The sequence below is a fragment of the Pieris rapae genome, chromosome 17, assembly GCF_905147795.1.
Source record: "Pieris rapae chromosome 17, ilPieRapa1.1, whole genome shotgun sequence".
Lineage (NCBI taxonomy): Eukaryota > Metazoa > Arthropoda > Insecta > Lepidoptera > Pieridae > Pieris > Pieris rapae.
The window spans coordinates 4299518-4324855 of NC_059525.1; the positions used below are offsets into that span (position 1 = coordinate 4299518).

The 25338-nt window shown below is 32.2% G+C and overlaps 4 non-coding genes across 4 annotated transcripts; all 4 read left to right on the forward strand.

Moving 5' to 3' along the window:
- Window positions 1-21010: 21010 nt before the first annotated feature.
- Trnay-gua lies at window positions 21011-21098 on the forward strand. The gene is given in 2 exon segments: window positions 21011-21047; window positions 21063-21098. It is a non-coding gene; the product is annotated as a tRNA-Tyr (tRNA).
- A 1643-nt stretch (window positions 21099-22741) lies between these two features.
- Window positions 22742-22827, forward strand: Trnay-gua. Its single transcript is given in 2 exon segments — window positions 22742-22778; window positions 22792-22827. It is a non-coding gene; the product is annotated as a tRNA-Tyr (tRNA).
- Window positions 22828-23015: 188 nt separating this feature from the next.
- Window positions 23016-23101, forward strand: Trnay-gua. Its single transcript is given in 2 exon segments — window positions 23016-23052; window positions 23066-23101. It is a non-coding gene; the product is annotated as a tRNA-Tyr (tRNA).
- A 578-nt stretch (window positions 23102-23679) lies between these two features.
- On the forward strand, window positions 23680-23765 carry Trnay-gua. Its single transcript is given in 2 exon segments — window positions 23680-23716; window positions 23730-23765. It is a non-coding gene; the product is annotated as a tRNA-Tyr (tRNA).
- The last annotated feature ends 1573 nt before the right edge of the window (window positions 23766-25338 follow it).

A 25338-nucleotide genomic window follows, 5' to 3' on the forward strand; every position in this document is an offset into this window, starting at 1 on the left:
GAGGATAACTCGTTCTACATCCCCTTATGATATGTTTACGCACTTCGAGATTTTATGTGGACTTTCCAACGCCGCGCACGAATTTTATTGGGTTTATAGAATTTTATGACTATACCCCACACAGTGGCCGCTTTTTCATTGTTTATTGATTCTGATGCTATTAAACTGTCGATATCGTTTGAGATATTGCCCGTGTCAATTTATTTATGAAACCTTATAATACTTTCGGGCTTAACAGTTTGACGGCGCTTAATGTATTTATACCGAGCGCCGGACAGCGTCATCTGCGGCTAATGATATCGCTGGACTACCCCACCCTTCCACCACCGAGGCCGGGGGGGTTCGATATGCCCCCATGACTCGGTCATTAGTTAAACACGCACAGCCGCCCGCATGTCGCAAGTTTATCTTTGGCTAAACTGTAGGTATGTGGACTCGATTAGCCCTTTGATCAAATAATCCAGCGATAAAATAGGGTTTGCCGAGGAAATTTAATTACATTAAATGTCATTGTTCGGGCTCTCTGGCGTCGAAATGGTGGCTTAATATACTAAGATAAGTGGTGTGTTAACTGTTCTGGAATACGATCAACTACATAATCAAATTCGGTATAATCTTAAATCAATCTTGAATACCAGTTCATAATTAGCGCTTTTATTTGAGCCTTTCTTGCTTTTTATAAACTTATTTAGGTTAGGAAGGATGCTATATAAAAATCTACGAGCGTTAGACAAATAGGATTAGAATTTATTTATTTATGTATTCACACTTTCTTGCAAAGAAACACAAATAACACAATACATAAAAATTACAAGGGATGCAACGGGCTGCCTTATCGCTAACAAGCGATCACTTCCGGGCAACCCTATTAAGAAAAGAAAAAATACATAAAAATGATAAGTGCAAGAAGTGCATAACCAGAAGTTATATAAAATATATTTATCTGTAGAACCTTAATCTAGAGAAAAAAAATAGAATTTTAATAACTAACTAAAAACTAAAATGATTCTTATCTTTTTAGTTTTTAGTTAGTTACTAAAGTTAAAAAGATCTTAAAAATTCATGAATAGCTAACAGCGATGTAAAGCAAAAGAAGAGGAGATACAAGAATTATACAGGTCACGATTGATTAAGATATGATAGGGGTATTTATATGATTATTAATGAAAATAATATAGAATAAAATTGACTTATATTGCGTAACCAATAAAGTTTCAATAATGTACACTGGACATGTAGCACTTTTAATTCTTGTTGAACATTGAATAAAGAATTTTTGAAATTGAAAATTGAATAAAGTTTTAAAAGTAATTTCTAACAAATAGAACACCCAGTAACTCATAATATAATCTGTTTTTATTAGAAAGCTTCTTCTGTTTAAAATTCACTATGTTATATATGTTTAATCCCTTATCAAGCTAAGCCAATTTAATTTTGCTAACTGCTTCATCAGGGTACTTGTACGTATACGTATACGTAAGGTCCGAAAGACACGCTCGTTAATTGCAGGTGGCGTGCAGATTAAGTGAGCGGCGATTTAATTGGCGGTCACTCCGCCGCATGTAAACATTTCCTAAAGCTAAATTTATTTTATATAAACTTGTTCTTCTTCACAATTTTATTTAAATTCAAAAATCATTTATTCATGTAGGTAACATAGTACACGTATGAACGTCAAAAAAGATTGCAATTGAATGATTCTAATTTTAAATTTACTGCCAGTTCTCAAATCAAGGGCGTAGATCGGAAAAGAAGAACTGGCAATAAACTCTCCGCCACTCGACCAAGTTTTTTATTTTATACAACGTTTGTTAGAAGCTGCAATCATTACATCATGTTCCATATGATATCTTAATTAATAAAGAATAATAAAATAAATTAAATACAAAGATTTGTTCTCTATCTATTACTAATAACTGTAGGATGTAATGTTTCAGTTGTATGTAGACATATATCTATTAATGATATAGGTTATAACGGCGACACTCGTATATTATTACTTTAATTTTGAAATAACAAACATAGGAAGTACAATGTCCGAAGATTAATGAAATAATCTTGAGTTATTTCCATAAACAAATCTACACTATACAGAGAAAAGATTTGTATGTAAGTATGTTTGTAACGAATTGGCTCGAAGAGTACTGGACCGATTTTAAATATTATTTCACCATTTGAATGCTACATTATCACTGATTAATAAAGGCTATTTAAATTGCAAGAAAAATGAGGATCTCTAATAAAACTACGATAATGTCAGCCAAGGTGTAAAAAATGCCTATATAATATCTTTCATCGCATGCGTTGCAAAAACTATTGATGATAGAAAAAAAATGTTCCAGAAAAAAAATCATAATTAATTAATAATAAAATTAATTAATTTCAATGTCCAACCGTGTGAAGCCGGGCTGCTAGTATTTTTATATAGGCTTATAAATATTCATACTATTTACTGTCTTCCCTTTTTAAATGAAGAAGGGTCAAACGAGCAGGAGGTTCACCTGGTATTAAATGATACCGTCACCTATGGACACTCAGTCGGCTCGCGAGTGCGCTATCGGCCTTTTAAGATTTTGAGTCAAATTGCTTCGGAAATACTACGGGCTGCTGGTCCCACATAGTAGTAGTAACAACCCCATCACAGTTAACAAGAACTATGATGCTATTAAAAAAAGGTTGAATATTTACTTCATAATTTTAGATTAAAATACTTGTAGAGACATACTTGTAGATACTCTAATGATAACCCAGCTCCTAATTAAAAGCTCTGTTATTTTCTGGTGCTTGATCAAGCAGGTAGAGCGGGTGGCAGCGGTCACTCGATTAATACTAACATTAATCTCGGCTGCCCGAGGGAGCCTTAATTTATAACCCCGTTTTGACAATTGATGACCAAAATACAGCAGATATTTGTCGTAAATACCATTTAATAGCAACTGATTTGCTATATTTAAATGTTTTACGCATTTAATATTGCTATTGGATGTTTAATGTGTTGAAAATATATGTTATCAAAACTATAGGTTTGAACACGTGAAAATTTATGTAATTAGGTATTAGCAGTCCTGAAAAATAACAATTTTCTCAGACGTCAATTTGTAAAAGTTTATTTAATTCCCATTTTTTTTATATTTATATTATAGTTTCTCGAGTGTCTCAGGACTAGGGGAACTTGTAAAGATGTGTTTAAATATCTCAAGACTTAATCTATAATTAACTTTAATTAATCAAGATATTTATAGCGCTAGGAAATAATACGACGAGCATAAGTTATGCCATGTTTTAAGACAGTGCAATTAAAATTAAATAAATAATACTTGCATAAAGGCCGAATGCACTAACTATCTAACTATGATCCAATCATTTTATCGTCCACCAGTGACAGAGACCTCGCGACAATTTTTTTTATGTATGGTTGGCGACGCCTGACAGAGCTGTTATGTTTACGTAGACCTCAGCTCGTAATTATATTTGATAGTTATTGGTCTCTTAACAATATTAACATTAAAGTGGTGATTTTTTAAATTTTCTCTACGTTGGGTACCTATTGCTCGGTATTTGCTACTTTTAATATTCCAGTGAAAATATATTCTCGCTTTTACCACTGAATTACTAACATTAGTGAAAATATTGAAATATTTTACTACAATCTTCCTACTTTTCGTAATTTTGTGTATTACGCTCTCAATGAGGTTACTATTTCTAATCAGTTTAAGTTTTTAACTGTTTGCTTGTGTTTTTCCTTGCTTGCTTTATGTTCTAATACAATTGAGATATATTGTTAAATATAGTCACATTATCTTTCTTCCCTTATTTCTTTGTATCTATAGCATTGATATTGTGTCTAAATAAAATTGAAAATCTCTTTATCCGTTCGTATTCTCTTCTATACAATTTATTATAGAGTCGAACATGAAAACAAAGCTGTTTCAGTGGATTGTAAACAAATCTGCAGACTGTAGCTAATGAGCGTTGAGCGGCCGAGTCAAGGCATGCGTGAAGTGGGCCTGACGGGGCCCGGAATATTAATGCGCCATCTAGCGGACTTCACTTGCAGATCTTCATGCACAGTTCGAAACTCGTTTGACTGACATCTTGCTTCGCAAACTTTCTGCCGTACTCTTCCATACAAAGCTAATTTTATGAGTGGCGTAATTGAGAGTTTAATGCCAATTTGTATTACTGTATCAATTAGATCTGTATGTATGTAATAATAATACGTGGGGTGAATGCATAGTTTTTAGAACTAGGTAAGTAATGTTGACAGACATTTGAAATCAGCTTTTTTATAAATTACTTTAATAAGTAATTTAAGAAAAACTCAATAATAATTTATAAGAGCTGTGTGGCTTAGGTCGTAGATTCGATACACGGCAGTGTACCATAGGACTTTCCATATATGTGTGCACTTAACAAACATATAATGAAATAGAATGAATGTTATCGCATTCGATTTTCAAATATCCCGCTTCTTTATTAGACGAATAATAAATACACATAGGACCTTATTACAAAACACAGATTATAAATACTAGCGTATTTTTCAGATGTTTCTTTCATGTAAAAAATTATATAAGGCCGTATAAAATATAGTTCAAATATATATCAAAAAGCAATTATACGAATATGAAAATTAGTTTTACCCCTAAATTATAAATTCGACGTTGACACAGGGCCTGGAACAGAACTAACGCGGAATAAATTTTCAACTTAATTTAACTAGACAAACACAAAGGGCCAAACGACAGGGACCGACTTCACTTTGGTATTGAGGTGAAAACTAATGATAAGGTACTTTGAAATACATTCAACCGTAAAATAATAACCCTCACTGTATTTAAATCCTGAGCAATATTTGTTTGAAGTCGCTATGTATGGGACGGAAATATTTCGGGGTTATCATTAGGCAATTATCTAATCAGCCCTAAAACAATTATTGCTTTATCGGGAATAAACACCCAACTAACCCGCTCTAGGTGCGTTAACCACTAGCCACAAAGCTAAATAGGTATTAAAATTATTTAACAAAGTAAAAGAGGCATACTATTCAATTACCTTTTAAACAAATTCATATCGTATAAATACAAAGTAGTGACTAAATTGTATATTCTAAATAGTACTTTGTGGTGGTATAGAGAAGTAAGCACTCATAACTTAATAGCGATCCTAAAGATTTTGTATACGTCAGGTATTGTAATTTTAAATTCCAAATAAATAATTGTAAGCACTTTATGATACATTTTTTACAATGTACTTAGCTCAATTGTATAAGTGTATATAACTTGTATAGTGTATAATAAATTATAGAATCTTAACAAACAAATCCCCAATATACCACATCCAAATATAATTTTCATAGTGTCAGTCGCGCTCGACTATCCGATTTCGCGCTTCAATATACTCCGCATCTGTCACGGGTCGCGTCCGCGCCCGCTGCCGCTTCGCTGCTCTCAACTCGCTGTCAGCTTTGACATAGGAATTCTGCTTTTAAATTCCACATATTTTCAGAAGCGGAAATGCTTTTTTCTATTTTTAAATCATATGTGTGTCGTCTTTTAAATTCGTCTATTTTCATCAGTTCTTTATTTTAATCTCTAATACAGTCAGCTACGTTTGGGTTAGAGATGATCAGTGTCTTTTCAAAGTTTATCTAGCAAGCGATTTTAGCGACAAGAAATCCTTAGGTTTGATTTCAGGCTTGTAAGCACAAGTGTGCTTATGGCATCGGAGACTAATGAGCTAGCGGATCACAGAAAATAAATTGCTATCCAGTCATGGACACCTAAAACGCCGGGGCATGCGACTGTATTGTCGATCTTCGAGAGAATGGAACGCTCTTTTCTAATAATGAGTTAATAATTTTTAAATACTACCATAGAATACACTTTGATTAAAGCAAGTTAAGAATGAACACAAATAATAATAATTTAAAAGATAAATCACAATAGTTCGTTAAAATATGTTTTCATCAATCCATTCCACGTAAAAATTCTAAATTTAAATTTATTCAGTCTGTAAAACATAACATCGTTTTCGAATTGAGTTAATTTAATTACACGATACGCGAAACCAATTGGCTTCCATCGAAATCAAAGGTCATAATAATTTAATCTGCAAAATTCAGTGGTAACGTCTGTATAACACACAGTTATTAAACCACAACCTCCCGTGTCCAATTTACAATGTAACCGACAGATTTTGTTACATTTATAAATGTTACTATAATTATTATCAAATATATACAACGAAAGCTTTTTAAACCCAATTTCAAAGTAGTTTTTTCCCTACAATTTCACAAAAGAGTGCGACTCTATATGAAACACAATGTAGGCTATACAATATTTATGTATAGTAAGTAATATTATATCGACTTAACTTTCTACAATACTAGTAAATATCTTAAACTAAGGTAATATTCATTCGTCTTATGTTCTATGTTTTCATACTATGTTCGTGTAATCCATATACTATACTAGCATTTGTATTTACCGCAGTAAATAACCAAAGGTTCTGCAAATAATTCTAAAGATAGCTCGCAAAATTATTTACAAAAAAATATTTTGTTTCACATAAGGAGTTGTTTCATGCTTCCACGTGGCTAACGTTATATAAAAAATAAATTTCTAGTAAATATAATACATATAGTTTTTAAACGTTCAGGATTAATTTTGTGTGTTATATGTACAAAATAAAAAGAAGAAGGTATTACAATATAGTAAGTATTTAAATAATACCACCTAAACGCGACGGCCGCCGTTCCGCAAATAAACGTATATAATCCACTTTTTGCCGCGGTCCACCGCTCACACTCAGCAGCCCTTTAAGGTATTTCAAACTCAAACTCGAAATATATTTATTCACATATATAACCAAGTACACTTCTGAACGTCAACAGAAAAGATTTTAAATTGATTCTAATTACATTTTCTACCAGCTCGCAAGTCAAGGGCGTAGAGCGGGTAATAAGAACTGGCAAGAAACAAACCAATAACAAAAAAAGTCCGAACCAATTCAAAATAGGATCCTACAAGATACTTGCAAGCATTCTCGCAATGCGGTATCTCTTAACATCTTCAATCACTTGTCTGTAACCCTAGAAAAAGAACGTATATGCTATATCCTTATAAATACAGATAACCCATAGTTTGTGACATTGATTAAAATTGTAAATGCGCTCAATGCAGCACGTAGGAAAGTTTCATCCGAGGGAGTTACTTTAGCTTAGTTCGCAATACATTCTCATTCAGCAATAACAACGCTAGGGGAGGTAATTAATAAGGCTAATATGATTAGTAGTTGTTCGCTTCTCAGTATTTGCTTAGCGAATGTTTCAGAGACGCTAAATTGAGCGAAAACTATACATTACAATGTCTAATGAACGAGATATTGTTGCTTACTGTAATTTGTTAAAAATGGCACTTTATCAGTTTCTTATAAATAAAGCCTGCAAACTCCCGGTTTTTAAGGTGTTTCAAAATTTAGGTTGATTATACATATGAAACTGGTTGATTATACACACTTATAACTTTCTGTTGTCCTAACTGAAAACTACTTATTATTATTTTATGTTAAGTTAAGAATATCAATGCTTTTTACTCCGTTTTGATAAGTCCGTTTCACTTTATGACTGCGTAAAAACAAATTGACAATCAGAGACAAATGAATAACAGGACGTATTTTGTTTATAGTGGAATAGTCTTCCATCCTGTTATTGCAAACAAGCAATGTTGAATAACATGGTATAAAGTGGTTGTTTTCAATTTAGGAAACTTTGAACTAATAAATATTTGGTATTTAGTGAACGCAAGCACTTGTATAAAAGAAATAAACTCGGCGATTAAAAAGAGTGGCGCAGAGTTTATTGCCATTTCTTCTCTTCCGTTCTACGCGCTTGATTTGAGAACTGGCAGTAAATGTAAAATTAGAAGCATTTAATACATATTTCTTTTTTTGACGTTCATAAGTGTAACATATACCTACATGAATAAATGATTTTGAATTTTGCACAGTACACGAACATTTCAGATTTTTGTATTGTTAAAAATAAAATGTTTAGTGGTGGGTACATCTACAGGCCTTCCTGTATAATATAACTTAAGTAATATTCATTATTTCTAAAATTTATTTTCCATAAAGATTTCTAGCTAAGACAATCGTTAATTATGTGTAGTAAAATCATTACAAATGCAATTTACGTAGTTAGTTCGAGCGTAGTTTTGGTAAGTCAACTATATTTCATGAGTGGCAGTAGTTTCGGAATTAAGCTACAATTAAATGGTCGTAAATTCCAAGTTTGGGTCGGGTCACTTCGGGGAGCTCCGTGGCAATTTATCAATTATTTACGCCACTTGGGCCCACGCTGTCTGCCGGCTGCCGTCACCTGCCCGCACCAAATGATTTTCGGATTTGTTTATGCCTACGATTTTGTCTCGTGGAGATTATAATTAAGAAATGTCGTAAGTTATAAAACCGTTCTTGGAAAAATATATCAACCGATGACAATACTTCAACTAGTCTACGATTTTATTTTAAAGACAATCAAACAAAATACTCCTACTAAACGTAAACCTATGAGTTTTAGATATAAAAAAGAGTGTGTGTACATATGTATACGCCTCAGAAGTTATACTTCTTTGGCAGATGGAAAAAAAGAACTAAAATGCAGTAGTAATTACCAATAAATATTAAAATTAATCAAAAAGATTTTATTTAAATAAATAAAATATTAGTAATTACTATAACCGTCGTATATGAAATTGATTTTAAAACACCAAAATAATATTTATTTATTCACACTGTCTAATTGTACTGTTACGAAAAACGTGTTCTAAATGTAAAAATACTAGAATATACAACTTGAACATAGCTATTGATATCTATGCCACCTAGACCTAACTTTACTATGTCGAATTTAGGTGTTGGTGTGCGCGCGCATCGTAAAAATTCACTATCACCATTTTTCACCATCGCGCCAAAAGAAGTATAACTTTTAAAATTCGTTTCATATAAAAAAAACAATCAATAAATTTAGTAAACATTGAATTAAAATCTAATTATACAGGTTACAAAACCCTTTCGAATTTTAAATAACTGCTAACTTCAAGCATATCTATCGCATGGATCTCACAAAGGAAAAGTGATAAGTGCGACGCCCTGCAATCATTCACTTAGCTACTGTCTTGTGGTCGGCCAATCGATCTAAGTCGGCGACAGTTTGGCTCAGCCTAACACCCTGTTGCCACATACAGTTGTGACGTGTGGACCATCATCACTCATTTGTATCCTGGGAAAATGCTTCAGATCAAGATAAACTTACGGTTCATATAAACTGTTTACGCCTAACATTTGAACCTTAATTCTTAATAAAATATGGTTGTAGATCAGTTTATCAAATAAACAGTCTATCAGCTGTATCAAATAAACTAAATCATTCTCAAATCATATTAAATTTTTGTTGCTGTGTGTAACGTCATATCAAATTAAATATTGTGTTGTAATTATAGTACTAACCTAATCAGTTTCATCTAATAATAAACGTAAACAATATCAAAGCATTTTCTAAACATTAAAGTAAAATTTTCTGTAAACGACGGCTTGCTGGGCTAAGTCGAGAATCCTTATAAATCAGTGAGGCACAAGAGGCGTCGAATATAACTTAATCCTTCTGTTTGTTAAGTCCTGAAATACACTGAGCTGGTTGTACATACTGAGGCAATTCTTTATAAATAGCAAGCGGCTTTTTTCCTAACATCTCGTATTTGTATTTGCTAGTAAACTATTGTTTTGTAGCATATTTGCTACGAGATTATGAAATTAAACATATATTTCTCAAGGATTTGGATAGTGCCTGAGGAACACTCCTAATTGTAGTTCGTTGTAATTTAAAAAAAATGCGTGAATTTTTTCATAGGTATATAGTCTGTTAATTTGTAGATCTTAACTGATTTGAACTAATTTGAAGTTATTAAATAATGAAAATGGCAGCTGGTACTAGCGCTACTGCTCTGACAATTGACATATATATTAAATACAATATATTATTAATACATTATCAAACTTATAATACAGAATAATATAAATAAAACTGTGTATTGTAAGTGTACATCTTTAATCTTCGCTCTATTACGATTCTTTGTTTATAAGTATCTTTCTCTGTACACACAGCGTAGGAGTTTCGTATTGTCTTGGCACCATCAGTCATGAGAAATAGGAAAATTGTAACAATGCCGGATTAACAGTTGACGGCTTTATAAATATTCATTTTAGGAGCATTTAATTAAAGCTGTTTGAGAGTTTTGTTTATGTGACAGATGTGTTGATTCCTTTGCCTTATTAAATGCCTATTTAATTTATAATATTTTAAGATTTCTGTTTGTCATGTCTTTATTATATTTAAGTCAAAGCTGGGTTGGGTAACTTAAACAGTGTAAACCTTAGCCATGGCCTAGCTTCCTGACAAAATACGCCACATAAGGCTACGACACATGTACGACCAGACTCAATGGAAGGTAATAGTGTAGCGTAGACTGTTTTCACACTTGCCCGTTTGGTTGTGCCGTGTAAATCAATAGAAGGAAAACTGCTAATATTTATTAGAATCATAACTTGAGTTAATTTGTTAAAGTATGATAAATATAATAATAATAATAATTCTTAACTCTAGCTTTTAGTATAAGATTTCCATTACTTTGTTTTATTACCATAAGCGGACTTAACAAGGCACATAAAAAATTTACTATAATTTCATGAAACTAACTTTAATGAGTACGAAAATTTTTTTAAATATATCTTTATTTTCTTGGCATTCCATACGCCTCATGTAAGCGACACTCTATAAATAACATAAAATAATGCTAGCTAAATGAGTTTAAAAGCCAAGCAACCATGCACGGATGCTCAATAGTTTGTTCTATGACGTGAAGTTAGCCATAAAATATCTCTAAACAGGTAATGAAGCTATAAATGTAGAGGTAGCGAGGTATCGTGGTATCTTCACGCTCGGCCGAGTGGAAGCATTCGCTTCATCACACGCGCCATTGTAAACTATCCACGGAATTCAGTTACATTACTTCGTAAAGAAGCAGTAAACATTGAAAAGAGTTTATAAATATTACCTAAAAGTTGTCTATAGACGATATTTCAAAATCAATTTGCGCTGGAAACCAGTGACTAAATGTTTATACTGAGGATATTAAAAAAAAATATCTCATGAAAACCTTAACATAATTTTTTTTAAATTGACGAATAGGTTATTGTAATAAAGGTGTACATTTTCATACACGTCTTTCGTCTGTGATCTTGATGATCTTAACCTAAGGCATTACTAAATACAGATAACATATTATTCTCTGCTATATATGTATTTTAAGTGCATTTGAAAACCGTATAACAAAACGCACCGCTACGCTGATTATTTCACTTTACAGTCCTTGTGGGAAAACCTGAAGAAAGTTGTTGCGAAATAATATATGATAGACTCTATTTATAAATGGCAGATAATAAACATATTTTAAGTGCATTTAAAAACCGTATAACAAAACCAATGCTTATTATTTCACTATACAGTTCTTGCGGGAAGAAAACCTCTGCTGCAGTTGCATAATATAATAATTGTTTACGTTATTATATTATTCACAATAATTAGCATCAATATAATCACGAAAACATAATGCTCAATAATGGAAGCAATACCCAACGGAAACACCACGGGTTTCTTTCGGATGGATTGGATGGGATGGATTTGCACCTACGGGAACATTTTTTTTTTTTATAGAACCGGGGGCAAACGGGCAGGAGGCTCACCTGATGTTAAGTGATACCGCCGCCCATGGACACTCTCAATGCCGGAGGGCTCGCGAGTGCGTTGCCGACCTTTTAAGAATTGGTAAATGATGAAAAATGTATTGCAGCAAACCTGGGCTTCGAACGTACCGAATATCGCAAGCAACTAACCTAACACTGCTCAATTTGTATAACACAAGAGCAATCAATATGCAGTTGTTATCTAAATACTAATTATACAGATTCCTGACCGTGCACAGATTCATTTAATTACAATACGTTAATCGTCCGGTATTGTTTACATATGATTAATTACCGTCAATTGTAGCGTTGTTTATTGTTCGGATTTTGTTTCAATTTAAACATGAGCGCCTAAGGACATAATACATATTTACCTAGCCAAATATTTAATATATCAGTGAGTTTTTGTAAACCATTATAGTATTCGAATTTCATTTAATATAAGTATAACACAAACTGTGTTGTTGGCTGCTAAGTATAATGTTTAAAGATATAACATGCGCAATAGCGTTACTGTCAGTTATCATTGTCATGTCACACAGCTTATAAATTAACAACGTCAAAGTCATATAAGATCAAAACCGGTATAACTTGTAATAGATCTAAAAGTATTGTCAAATCTAATATAATGTGTTATTTTGTCAGCGGTAATAGCTACACACATTTCATGATTATATTTCCGATAAAAAGACACTTCATTAGCTTGCAAGACATCTGCTTCTTTATATTTGCGTAGCTATCAACAAATTAATATAATATAACTATGTACATCAACACTATTTATATAATGAAGATTTTAATATTTTAAAAGTAATTTATATTAACGAATATTAATTTTATTCATTGGAAAACAAAGGGTATATTGTCCTGGATTAGTTAAACGATATAATTTGTTCATAAAGGTCTTGCAACTTGACAGAGATAGACTATTATGAATTCTATTTTCTTGTCATAAGGTTTAATATAAACTGTACCATGTATGGTAAATATTTATCGTTGGATATGCAGCGAATGTTGCAGGGTGGCGAATTCAGTGCAACGCGTGTCGGTGAATAATACGTTTCGAACGGGCGATTAACGTCTGACATTAGCCTATCGGACCTATACTATGTCGTGAAGTCAATGGAGTATTTATATTTTTATATAACGAAAGCAAAATTCCTCATACTAACCTCTACTGAACGATATATTACCGCCGCGTTTGTCATTCAAATAATTTACTGTAATCAGACAGAGTTAATTTCAGTTTGTTCATATAAATTCGACATGATTAATATATAAAAATGATAGGTATTTATGATATATTTATGGATGTTTAAAGTATAATATAGTAATAAAATAGTATTATTTTATGTAAAATAATATTTAATGCACTCTCCCACACAGCCTCTCACCTTACTCACAGGGAGAACAATTAAACACCCCACACCATTATATAACCACTTGTTTAATAGATAGTACATTATAAGATATTAGTTTTTTCAATGAGCTATGTACCTACTTGATTGATAATAGATATGTAGCTAGATTTTTGTTTGGAACAAACTTGAATTATATTATTATTACTCGCGGATCCGACAGACGTTGTCCTGCCTACACGTCTTTAATTTCAAAATTTCAATTTTTAATAAGCCATTTTGATGAAAATTATTATTCAAATGTTATGACAATATATAACGATCCAGCACATGGTCACACACGATATAACACAATGATAACAAAACTTTTTTTAAATTTCGGGACAGACTAAAATTAAAATTCGAATATTATTTAAAATTTGACACTGCGATGGTAGCGCCGTCTGTCGGATCCAATGTAAAACATTCCAAAATCAACAACAACTAATAAATTGAAAATTAATTAAAAAACATTGTCCAGCGGACAAAATTGTGAATCTAAACCATTCCCAGATCCCCTTGAACACACACAAAAAATTTCGTCTAAATCGGTCCAGTCGTTTAGGAGGAGTTCAGTCACATACACACGCACACAAGAAATATATATATTAAGATATAATATTAAATTGTCTTTCAACAGAAGCAGAAGGTGATCATCCTCCCGTGCCTGACACACGCAGTCGACTTTTTGGGCCTAAGGCAAGGCGGTTTACTCACGATATTTTCCTTCACAGTTCGATGAATGTTTAATGCGCATAAAAAGTCCATTGGTGCACATCCGAGGATCGAAATGACGACCTCAGGGATGAGAGAATCTGAAGCCACTAGGCCAACACCGCTCTCCTCCTCGCCATAGTAGACGTTAATAATATATTGTGTCTGCCCAGAATCGATAATTATTAACTAATTATTATTAATTCATCTAATTATTCCAATGCAATAAGTGGGTACTTAACTAATCGCTCCATTACCGTTATGTCCAATTACTGTAATAGAAGCTAATTAAATTATTATGCATAAATGATCAAATCCTTACCATTAGCTTTGGATTAAAGTAGATACCAGTAAATCAATGAAGGCTGTCTAGTCAGGTTAATCAAATGAATCCAATGGGCTTAAGGAATATGCATCACGGACAGTCGGGTACACAATGCCAGTTATATAAATTAATATAAAATCGTGAGTTACATAATTAGTGAACAAGTATTGTGTACTACTATTTTTTGGAAGGTGCTGTCCACATATAATGATGATGCACTACGTTTGAATTTGGATTATGTTTTCTTTACTTTTGATATGCGTTGTCATTTATGAATTAATTATATATTTTCATTTATACAAGTAAACACAATGTTATAAGTATTACTAACGATGTATTTAATTGCTATAGCCACTAGTCCACCCTATAATATTTAATATATTTTAATTTTAAACATTAAAAGTATTGACGTGAGATGATTTAAAGAAAATTCGTTAGATTGCCTTTTTGAATCATAAAAGATGGCATGACTTACAGGCATTTCTATATGTTTCATTCTTCAACCGTTATTTCTCGTATTCATTTCTTTTTTTTTTCCAAGACCGCATCGTGCAATCAGTCTTCAGACTATGAGCAGATAAGTTGTAGGAGGATTTCTCGTATTAATTTCTAGGCCACAATTTCTCTCCGTATATCGGCCAAACTGACAATTAGTAACATAGCTACTAGGTGCACAAATTACTTAAAATAATATATGAAACTAGATTTACCACACGACTGTACCATATACCGCATGCAACATACACGGAGATTCCAGGAATATCACTTGAAATTCTAAACTATGCAGAATTTCCAGGTGACGTCATACATCAAGCGCCTCCAAGGGCTTAAGTCTCATAAAAATCTAAATGACAGTGAAAAACGACACTCATCATTTCAACGCCATTTTATAGGCGCAATTTCTTTCAAATAAAATATCTTTATAAAAACATCTCTTCAATTGTCATTCATGAGGGCGTTTTGCGTATTTGTCATCGGGAACCGTTCGCGTGTCGCGTACCAAATATAAAAATGCAATTTTAAACAAAAAATCATTGGATTCGAACCCTCGCGATATAAATGTCGATTTGATGTTCGCAAACAAATGCGGATATTTATGAAAACCCCAAAACTTTTATAACGTAGCAGAGCTTTTAGTATTGTTTTAACTACGAATATTGTATATTCAATTTAAACGTCTTTTAGTTTTAGTAGATTTCCCTATCATAATATAAGCAATACTAGTGTATAGGAAGATCTGTAACGTACTAGTAATCATATCAGGTGAGCATCCTGCCCGTTAACCTCATATTATATACAAAATCCCAGAACATATTTATCTGAAAGAGCTAAAAACATCGCTCTTGACTTTCTGACCAAAATGTTAGTATACAGAGTCCACAGAACATATGCATATTTCAAAGAGTTTATTTAATTAGATACTTTTATTGAACAGGCCATAAACAAAAAGAAATAAAAAATGCCGTGCGCCCGTGTTCGAAATTCGAATACAATCAGTAATAAATTGCGCAGAACAAAATCAAAGATTGCAGAGCTGTATTTGGTATTCCGAGCGTCGTCAAGAAGACATCAGGGTGGATGGCAAAATATTATAATAGCGTAATGGCGTCAGGTGTTGTTTTGAAAAGCTCCTCCCACCTTGCTGGTAGAACTGAGGTATCGATAAAATATTGTTCGTGTGTTATTCTTGTAATAAATATATTTTTAACATTGTCTTTTATTTAAACGAATATGTCATATTTTAACAAACATAATATTTTTTTACGGAAAATGTTCTTCTTCTGACACGTCACCTGCTTTACAGAAATCGTGTTGATTAATACAAAATACATTTCATAATTAAATTATAAATCATTATTTCTAGCGACAAAGTAGTCTTAATATTCTTAAGAAATACTTAATCTATTTTACTTATTTTATTACTATAATTTCTAATGTGTTCTGAAGGAAAAAAATGTAGTGTGAAGCCACTCGTTTTATACCCGTGATTTAAGAACAAACAAACAGGTGGTCTATAAAGTTTGTAGGCTAACAGATTTTTTTTACAGAATTTTTCAATATTGCCTATATAAAATCATTTTTATTGTACGATTTGTCTTTAGCCTCAAAATATTCTACAGTTCCAGCCATCTCTTCATCAGCGCGAAATTTTAAACTGTTAGTAGTAAGATTACAGTAATATTAATTTTTTAGCCTACGCCTCTATGACTTACACTTACGGTTCTGCAGTGTACGCAGTGATTTGAAAACATAGTGACGTCACTTAAACTCAGTTAAACAGATCCGTATAACTTTCAACGCTCTCGTCGAGTTTTATTGTTCGCTGGATTGTCGTGTGCTTAGTTTTATAGCACTCTCGGTGTTTAGATGCCGACTGTGGGCTGTGAATACCAAACAGTTCCGAATATTCATATAAAAGTTAGCAATTTGTTTCTCTACAAGCGATTGCTCCTTTACGAACCAACGAGAAAATATTTTATTCTCACATTATTATTTTATATGCAGAGCAGTGTTGTATTAGTGGCTTCAGCGTGCGACTCTCATACAAGAGGTCGTAGGTTCGATCCCCGGCTGTGCACCAATTGTGTTTCTTTCAATTTGCGCATTAAACATTTGCTCGAACGGTAAAGGAAAACGACATGTCTTAGACCCAAAAAGTCGACGGCGTGTGTCAGGCACTGGAGGCTGATCACCTACTTGCCTATTAGATTTAAAAATTATCATGAAAAAGATTAAGAAATCTGAGGCCAAGGCCTATAGAGGTTGTAGTGCCACTGATTTTTATTATTTTATATTGAAATAATTAATTATATTGTGTTAGAATGAACAACAAATTGCTCGGCTTCATACAGTGAAATGATTCTTGATTTTTGACATGTCTTTCTTCTTAGTGCATGTCTCTAACTCAAAAATCTACGTGTACAGGACAAATCGATAAAAGAAAAATCATTGAAACAGCTAAAATATAATACATGTTTGCTACATTTAACATATTATTTAACACAAAAACGCGTCAGTCAAATAATTTCAAACCCCAACGGAATTATTTTGTAAATGGTGATTATCCAAATGTAAATACGCCACATAAAACGGCAATTAAGAATGAAAAATGATCATTACTCGCGTTATAATTAAAAAGCCGACTTATGAGTAGTCTTGTTCAGACTTTGATTAATACTTTGGTGTGACAGCGTGTTGTCATTAAATTTCCTATTTTACCTTCATTTGGATTTTATCATTATTTGAAATATTCGCTATGAAAATATTCAATTAATCAAAAGTTGTATTATTTTTTTTATTGCCTCGAATATCTACAGTTTAAGAGATAATTAATATTTTTTTGACTGTTTTATTTATATGTATATGTTATAATACAGGAGTGATATCGTCGCCAATGGACACTCTTAATGCCAGAGGGCTTAAGAGTGAGTTGCCAGCCTGTTTAGAATTGGTAGTCCTTTTTCTTAAAGGACCGTGGTTTGAGTACGTTCTTCAGCTTTAATAAGTTAAGGATTGTTTTCTAAAATAACCAAATTTATTTTAACGAAATTTGCCATTACGGGTCAACCCAGTGCGGCATATACTTATGATATATAACAATACACACACCGGAATACAAAACTTCAAAATACTAGTACATTTAACAATTAAATATTCAAGTATTTACTAAATACCTATACTAATTCTAGCACCATAGAAACTATTGTAAAACAATTCGTTTGTTTACTCAATGATCCGTTAATGTATGAAGTGTTTGTTTGTCTATTGTGTAGTAAAGATATATTAAAAAAATTGTTTTGTAATTTGATTATCTTCACCATATAAACTCTATAAACTAAGCTGAAGGATAACATTGTAATCCCAAACCGTCAAGTTTAAATCGCAATTCCAAACGAAAGTGTCAACTTGTAATCTATGTAATTAAGTGAATGTCAGACAGGTTTACACTGATGAATACCCCGGCATAACGTTATTATGTCATTGTGACACACAAACATATATAAATTGGTTTGTATTTGTAATTAAAGTCCTAAGCCAGTGCAAGGTCCGATTGTGATGATTTTTTTCTTAACAAATAAAATTGTTGTGTGTTAACTCTAGTAATATCACATACATTTTTGTTTATGTATAGAATTTTGGTTTAAAGAAATTGCTTAGATAGTGATTATCTTGTCTTATTTATTAAATGTTGTATTAAGAACTATTTACATTAATAATGAATATATTCCGATATTAGGTTCTAGTTCCCATTAATTAATTTAGTTATAAATTATACGTCTATATCAATATTAAGAAATGAAGATAATGACGTTGTTTTCAATCACTGAACTGAGTGATGATTCTTCAATTTTGTAATTTAAAGAATGAATCGTCTTACTACAGTATGAACGTTCAAAAAATCTCAAACGAAGAACCTAGAAACAGCAGCCAAAAATCTCTTCACCTTCCTTTTTAATTCCTCAATTATTTTTCAAGATACCAGGGATCTTCTAGCAGAACATTACGTGTATAATAATTGTATATACATAATAATTAGTCCTAAATTTCAAAATTATGATTATTATATTATGTGCAAAGTATTCAAAACAAACGAGAAATATTGTGCGCGGGAAATATCTGCTAAATATATAATAAGACCGAAACTTATAAGTGAAAAATCCAACAGAATTAATTGACAAGCAGACGTGCGTCTTGAGGCGACGAGACGTACATCGCGAGTTAACTGCCACTAAATGAATTATTCCGCTGAGGTGGCGCCCTCTGTTGACGGAGTAAACTTTGCTAAATAGTTTCGTTCCCACTGCTATTATTGTTCAGCAACTGTCGCAGAAGTTCTCTGACGCCTGTATTCACTACATTGTGTCTGCCAGCACAAAAGACACCATTTATGGCTCAAACGTTTTGAATGAGGATTGACGTGTTAAGAGATCTTGGAGACTTCTAAGCATTGTTCAATAGTATATTATTTAATGTTCATTTGTTATATAATACTTAAACTTTTAGGTATCATGGCTGATATATAAGCGAGCACCAAACTTTAAGAATTCTTTGCCGGGTATAAATGCGAATTAATTTAGCGGCCCAATTACTATTTATTATTTTAAACGAATATAATATGTTATAAAATAAATCAGTATAATGCAGAACACGAGGTCAAAAGATTACACGAATATTTTTCGATAACATACTTTTATCGATAAAAAACACAGTATTGCTAAATTGCATATATGTCACTATAATACACTCATCTTTTACGCCGCTCGAAAGCTATATCCAGTCTACATGAAAGTATGAAAATATCACAAAATATTAATATTAAAAAAAAACAGGAAATAGATTGACATATAAACGTCACAATAAGAAGCAATAACCAAAAGGGAAAAATAATACTTTGTAAAAATTAAGTCTTCTTAGTAAAACTCTCCTTTATGTTACAAGAAACACAAAACACGTATCTGAATATAGTACCGGGTTCCGTATCTCCAATTTCAAGTACTAGTGCTAAGCAGCTTACTTCATGCGGGTTTCCAATTAATATGTAAATGTAAGAATATTCGGGGTTATGATGCACCGGGGTGCAAGACGCAGTAAAATCCACTCAATCGTAATCTTGTAGATTACATGTCTGTACTTGAATTTAGGTTTGCATATTAAATAGTATGAATATATTTAAGACTATCTTTTGTTCACGCGTGTGCTAGTTGAGTATCTATGGTAACTCTATAGTTGACCCTATAGGGTAGTGAATTGTACGTAATTTTACAACCTCATTTTATATCGAGATACAGTGCGTGATTAATACTCGTACGCAATATTTCTTTTATTCGGGGGATAAAAATCGTGGTTTTAGCCTTTAGTCTTAGACCTAATAAGAGATAGTTAAAACTTTAAACTGTAACATAATTCATTAAATAGGTAGCTGTACCTAAACACGGTATTTGCATAATGCAACAATCAACTATAAATATGGGTCCAGATTCCAGATCAGTTTTAGCTTTGAAAATTCGGGTTTTTAGACGTTGGGGATGAATTTTCTATAAATATAAGAATTCCATAGTCGACATAACAACACATAACTAATAAATATGATCAACTAAATTGTATTAATAATATATATTTAAAGCTCTATGTTGTAAGTAGTTCATTCAGAGTTAATATTGTATTTAAATAATGTATATTACGAAACGACGACGCTAACTTTCGCTTTTTGAAGACATATTATAAGACTTAATACAGGTTTTCTTGACATTACCACGCTGTAAGTAAAACTCTGTGAAATGTGTTACCTAATCCCTAAGAAAACAACAGTTTAGCGTTTTTTTAATAACTATTTCACCATGCCTCCTGCTTATATAGGACAAATCTTATTTTTTTATTCTTTATTACTCAATATGTCATATGGAACATGATGTAGTGGTTGAAGCTCCATACAAACATTGTGTAAAAAAAATGGCGATTAAAAAGAGTGGCGGAGAGTTTATTGCCAGTTCTTCTCTTCCGTTCTACGCCCTTGATTTGAGAACTGGCAGTAAATTTAAAATTAGATTAATTTAATATTTCTTTTTTTGACGTTCATAAGTGTACATTGTGTTACCTATATGAATAAATAAATTTTGACTTGACTTGACTTGATACCTTATTTATATGAGAAACAATTTTAATTCCCACCAAAACCTGTATATTATTCATCAATTGCAATCTAAATCGTAACGCGTGGCGTGTCAAGGCTAATACCTGACTTAACACTTGTTTATTAAAAAACAGAGATATACCTTCGATAGCTCAGTTGGTAGAGCGGTGGACTGTAGAAGTGAAAGTTAGTCATCCATAGGTCGCTGGTTCAAATCCGGCTCGAAGGAATTTTTGGAAAAAAACACAAATAAAGTAAACTACAGAGTTGCGGTATATTGAGCGAAATGTCTTGTTATATTTTTTTTTCTCCTTATTTTACAAAATAATATAGTATATCACAATATGTTACATTCGAAAACCGCTGTGGTTTGTATTAATGTAACCATAGCAGTCTTGTTTAGGAGCGCGACAAATGCATGTAAAAGTAGTTTTTTAATTTAGAATTTATGTTAGTTAGTGTTAGGCTATCTATTATCTGAATGGGTAGACTATTTATTAGCCGCGGCAGCAAATACCGCAACGTTCTCTCGTCATATATTTTGTATGCTCTCCATGTACAGAGCCGAACTTGCGTTACCACTCCAGTCTATACGTCTTGTTTATGTCATCGAGCCTATGCTTGTCTTGTTTATGTCATCTCGAAAAAAGTACTCGACTAGAAGACATTTATTTACTTCTGCTGTTATTAGCAGTATTTTGCAGTATATAAAATTATTTATATTTAACACTTATCTAAATCAGTCATTACTTAATTTTCTTTTATATTATATAACTAAATTTTATTAAGATGACGCAGCTTACTTTGCACTTCGTTGTCGCAAATCATTATAACAAATTGACACAAGAGTTAACTTCGGTGATGGTTGCTGTATATATGTTAAATAAAACTCTTTGTTTGAAGCTGCTGTCTTTAATCGTTTAATATAACATATAATTTACATAAAATTAAGGGTAGTGTGGTTGCGATGCTGAATAAACAAAAAAACTAACTTAACTTATTGAAGAGTTAAAGAAAAACACTTTTTTAACGGATTATAGATATATATTATTATATTTAAACTTATAATTATTTGTACATAATTTTAAATTTAAACCGACGTTTCGCGTGCTTTACAGCGTGCGTGGTCACGGTGACTGAAGACAAAGGTGTTAAAAAAAACACCTAAATAATTATAAGTTTAAATATAATAATACATATCTATAATCCGTTAAAAAAGTGTTTTTCTTTAAATGTGTAAAAGTTATGTAAATAAAAGACAATACTATTATTGAAGAGTTCCTAAATCTAAGAGACACTTATGTTCTTGGACATTATCGAGAGAGAGAATGTTAAAGTATGAGTGTGGCTTTTTTTTATTTTTTATGTAACTAATGTAAGGTTACATCACTGAAGCCAAAAGGTTTTACGCAATCCTTTTTATGTTTATAGGCAAGAGTCCATTGCTTAAAATTCAAAACAACTCAGTGCAAATCTAGTACCCTAAACTTAATTAAAACTTCGTTGGCACTGATAGTATAACGGTGGATTACGCACTTTAAATACAGAAAAAATATATAAATTATCTTTAGCTACCTGAGTATATAAAAGTAAATTAATCAATGTAATTAAAAGTACTTATACAATGATTATATCCTAAATAACATGGAAAATTTGCAAAATTAATATATAATTCTAGTGTAAATAGTGTATACAACCTAGTCGCATAAGTCACAAGAAAGTATTGCGATAATTAACTTAATTAAGCAAAATAAATAAAATTAACTATTGGACCCAATAGATGGCGTTAACAAACAAATATAATTTGGGACCTTTCACTTACGTATTGGTGCCGCGTTGTTAAATCTGAGTAAATTTATACATACCCATATACCTTCGATAGCTCAGTTGGTAGAGCGGTGGACTGTAGAGTTTTAATTGGTATCCATAGGTCGCTGGTTCAAATCCGGCTCGAAGGAACTTTTTGTAACTACCCACAAATCATAAAGCTAAACTTTGATAGATATTGAAAGCATTTACATGGATTAGTTTTGCTGTGACACTCCCTAGATGGCGATGTAACCCAGCCATATTAATTTCGGTCCTTTCACTTTGTATTACGTATTAATGTTGAGTTGATATGAGTACATTTGTTTGTTATTATATACCTTCGATAGCTCAGTTGGTAGAGCGGTGGACTGTAGAGTATAAATTGGTATCCATAGGTCGCTGGTTCAAATCCGGCTCGAAGGAACTTTTTGTAGGTACCCACCTAATCAGAGAATGTATTACTAGCTAAGTAATACATTCTGTGATTAGGCCTTTTATTGGAGGATTCTTTGAGAGAATATATTATCTTTTATTCTATTACTTTGATATTTATGTACATTTTACGAGTGTTTTCAAATTGGTTTAAATTCACAATTGTATCTACAGAATAGTTTATGCATCTATAGACAATATATCTATTTAATATTTATTTTTAAATGTATTTGCGTTAAATTCCACTATGTAATAAATAATAATGCGTTCAGTCAGAAAATGTTATCTTTTAAGACAGGAGGAATAGTGATGTGAGTGATAGTGATCATTCTTTGTACTATTTGTCGTCCGTTAACTTTAACAATTATTATTTCTCTAGTAATTGAAGCTAATACCTCCACATTTACCACCACTAAGCCACGATGGCAATCATTTTAATTTTGGTCAACACTATAAATGTATAACGCATGCAATGTTTCACATTAGGTAAAAACACGATAAGTAGAGCACCTTTCACCTCATACGTAACAAGGTTGATAACATACATAAAATTCGCAATTTCATGTACGCCTTCGATAGCTCAGTTGGTAGAGCGGTGGACTGTAGTGTAAAAGAAGTCATCCATAGGTCGCTGGTTCAAATCCGGCTCGAAGGAATTTTTAATATTTCGTGTCTTGGAAACATTTTGGATTCATAGCGTTGAAAATGTAATACTCGAAACTTGAGTATAATCCGTTACTCCAAAGGGGTTTTGGAAGAGATACATTATTTTGTATTCTTCATTGATCTACTCAAATTGCTATCAACTTCTTCAGGTTATATAATTTATAACCTTAACATATTGATACTGACCCTCGCCAGTACGGTGAAGACAAACGTCATGAGGAAGCCGACATGCCTCAATTCAAACGACTTTTCTCAACACTAGATTAAATTCTACTTGCTACTCTTTTAAAAAGAGATATACTTTAAACCCTATAAGACATTTAATGTCACTGAATCAAGCCGATTTTAACTTACATGCCTGACTTAGAAACACACACACCCGACACGTATTCTCTGTGTATATATTATAGTTTTGTTATGATTATAAATCTGTAAGATTTTCTAAATAACAAAATCGGCATTTGTATGTTATTTCGCTTATACGCCATCCTTTGACATTTCGGCAAAAAAGCAATAAATCTAAACCTATAACCATCCAATTATTACTTATTATTCATAGCCTATAAATAAGCTACGTATTTCCATGACAAATTGACAGGTATCATCGCAAAGGGCACCTCATAAAGATCAAACAAGCTTGTCAAATAATTCAGGGGTAGTTAGTATAAGGTCAAACTGACATTTCCTAAACATTTACGTTGAGGGCAATTCATAACAGGATACGGAATGTCACGTCACTATATAATAGCTAGTCTGTGGCAAATATATAATATTAATTTTATAGGGAGTCACAGAAATTTGAATAATTTATTTTTAAGTTATCATACGTTTTAGAAATCAGCCTAATTCTACAATTGCATAGAAAAAAAATAGTTCTACTATCTTTTATCTTACTACAGGCTAGCATTAGTAAGTTCTGAAATCAAATATAACGCAATGGTTAGTAATCTAACTTTATTACTGTAATAAACACACTTAAAAATCAAATTAAATATGTAAAGGTAAAGATTTACTTCATACGTGCTTCATCTAAAATACTTGTCATAAAAATGGTATAAACTAGTAAATATGTTCCCCTTGAAATGTGTACCTAAGTTTAATGAAATTATAATTGGAATATTTCTAATTTCTTTAAGGTATCGAGCCCTTAAAATATCATGTGAATCATACAGAAATAGATTATATTATTTTCCTAAAACAATAAACCTTTAACATAACAACAGCGCTACGAAAATCTTTAAAACTGTCAATCAAGAATACGTCTCCTAATTTACGATGATACCAATTAAGTCAATCTTCCATTAAATCCCCCTTTCTTAGCGACTCGTCTCTCGCCTGTACTCGCATAAAATGCGCGAAAACCTAATGCCATTTCACGGCGGAGTAAACCTTTCTCTTAAAGTTAATGTCTATTTAAACTTGGCTTAAGTTAATCGATCGCGAAGGCTCTTAATTATGGGTTTATCTTCGAAGCAATGAGGATCGAAGCGGGAGGATTTAACTCAATTCGAATTAGCAGTTTTAGAAGTTAGCTTACGTAGGTCGCTCCAGACTGGGCTATT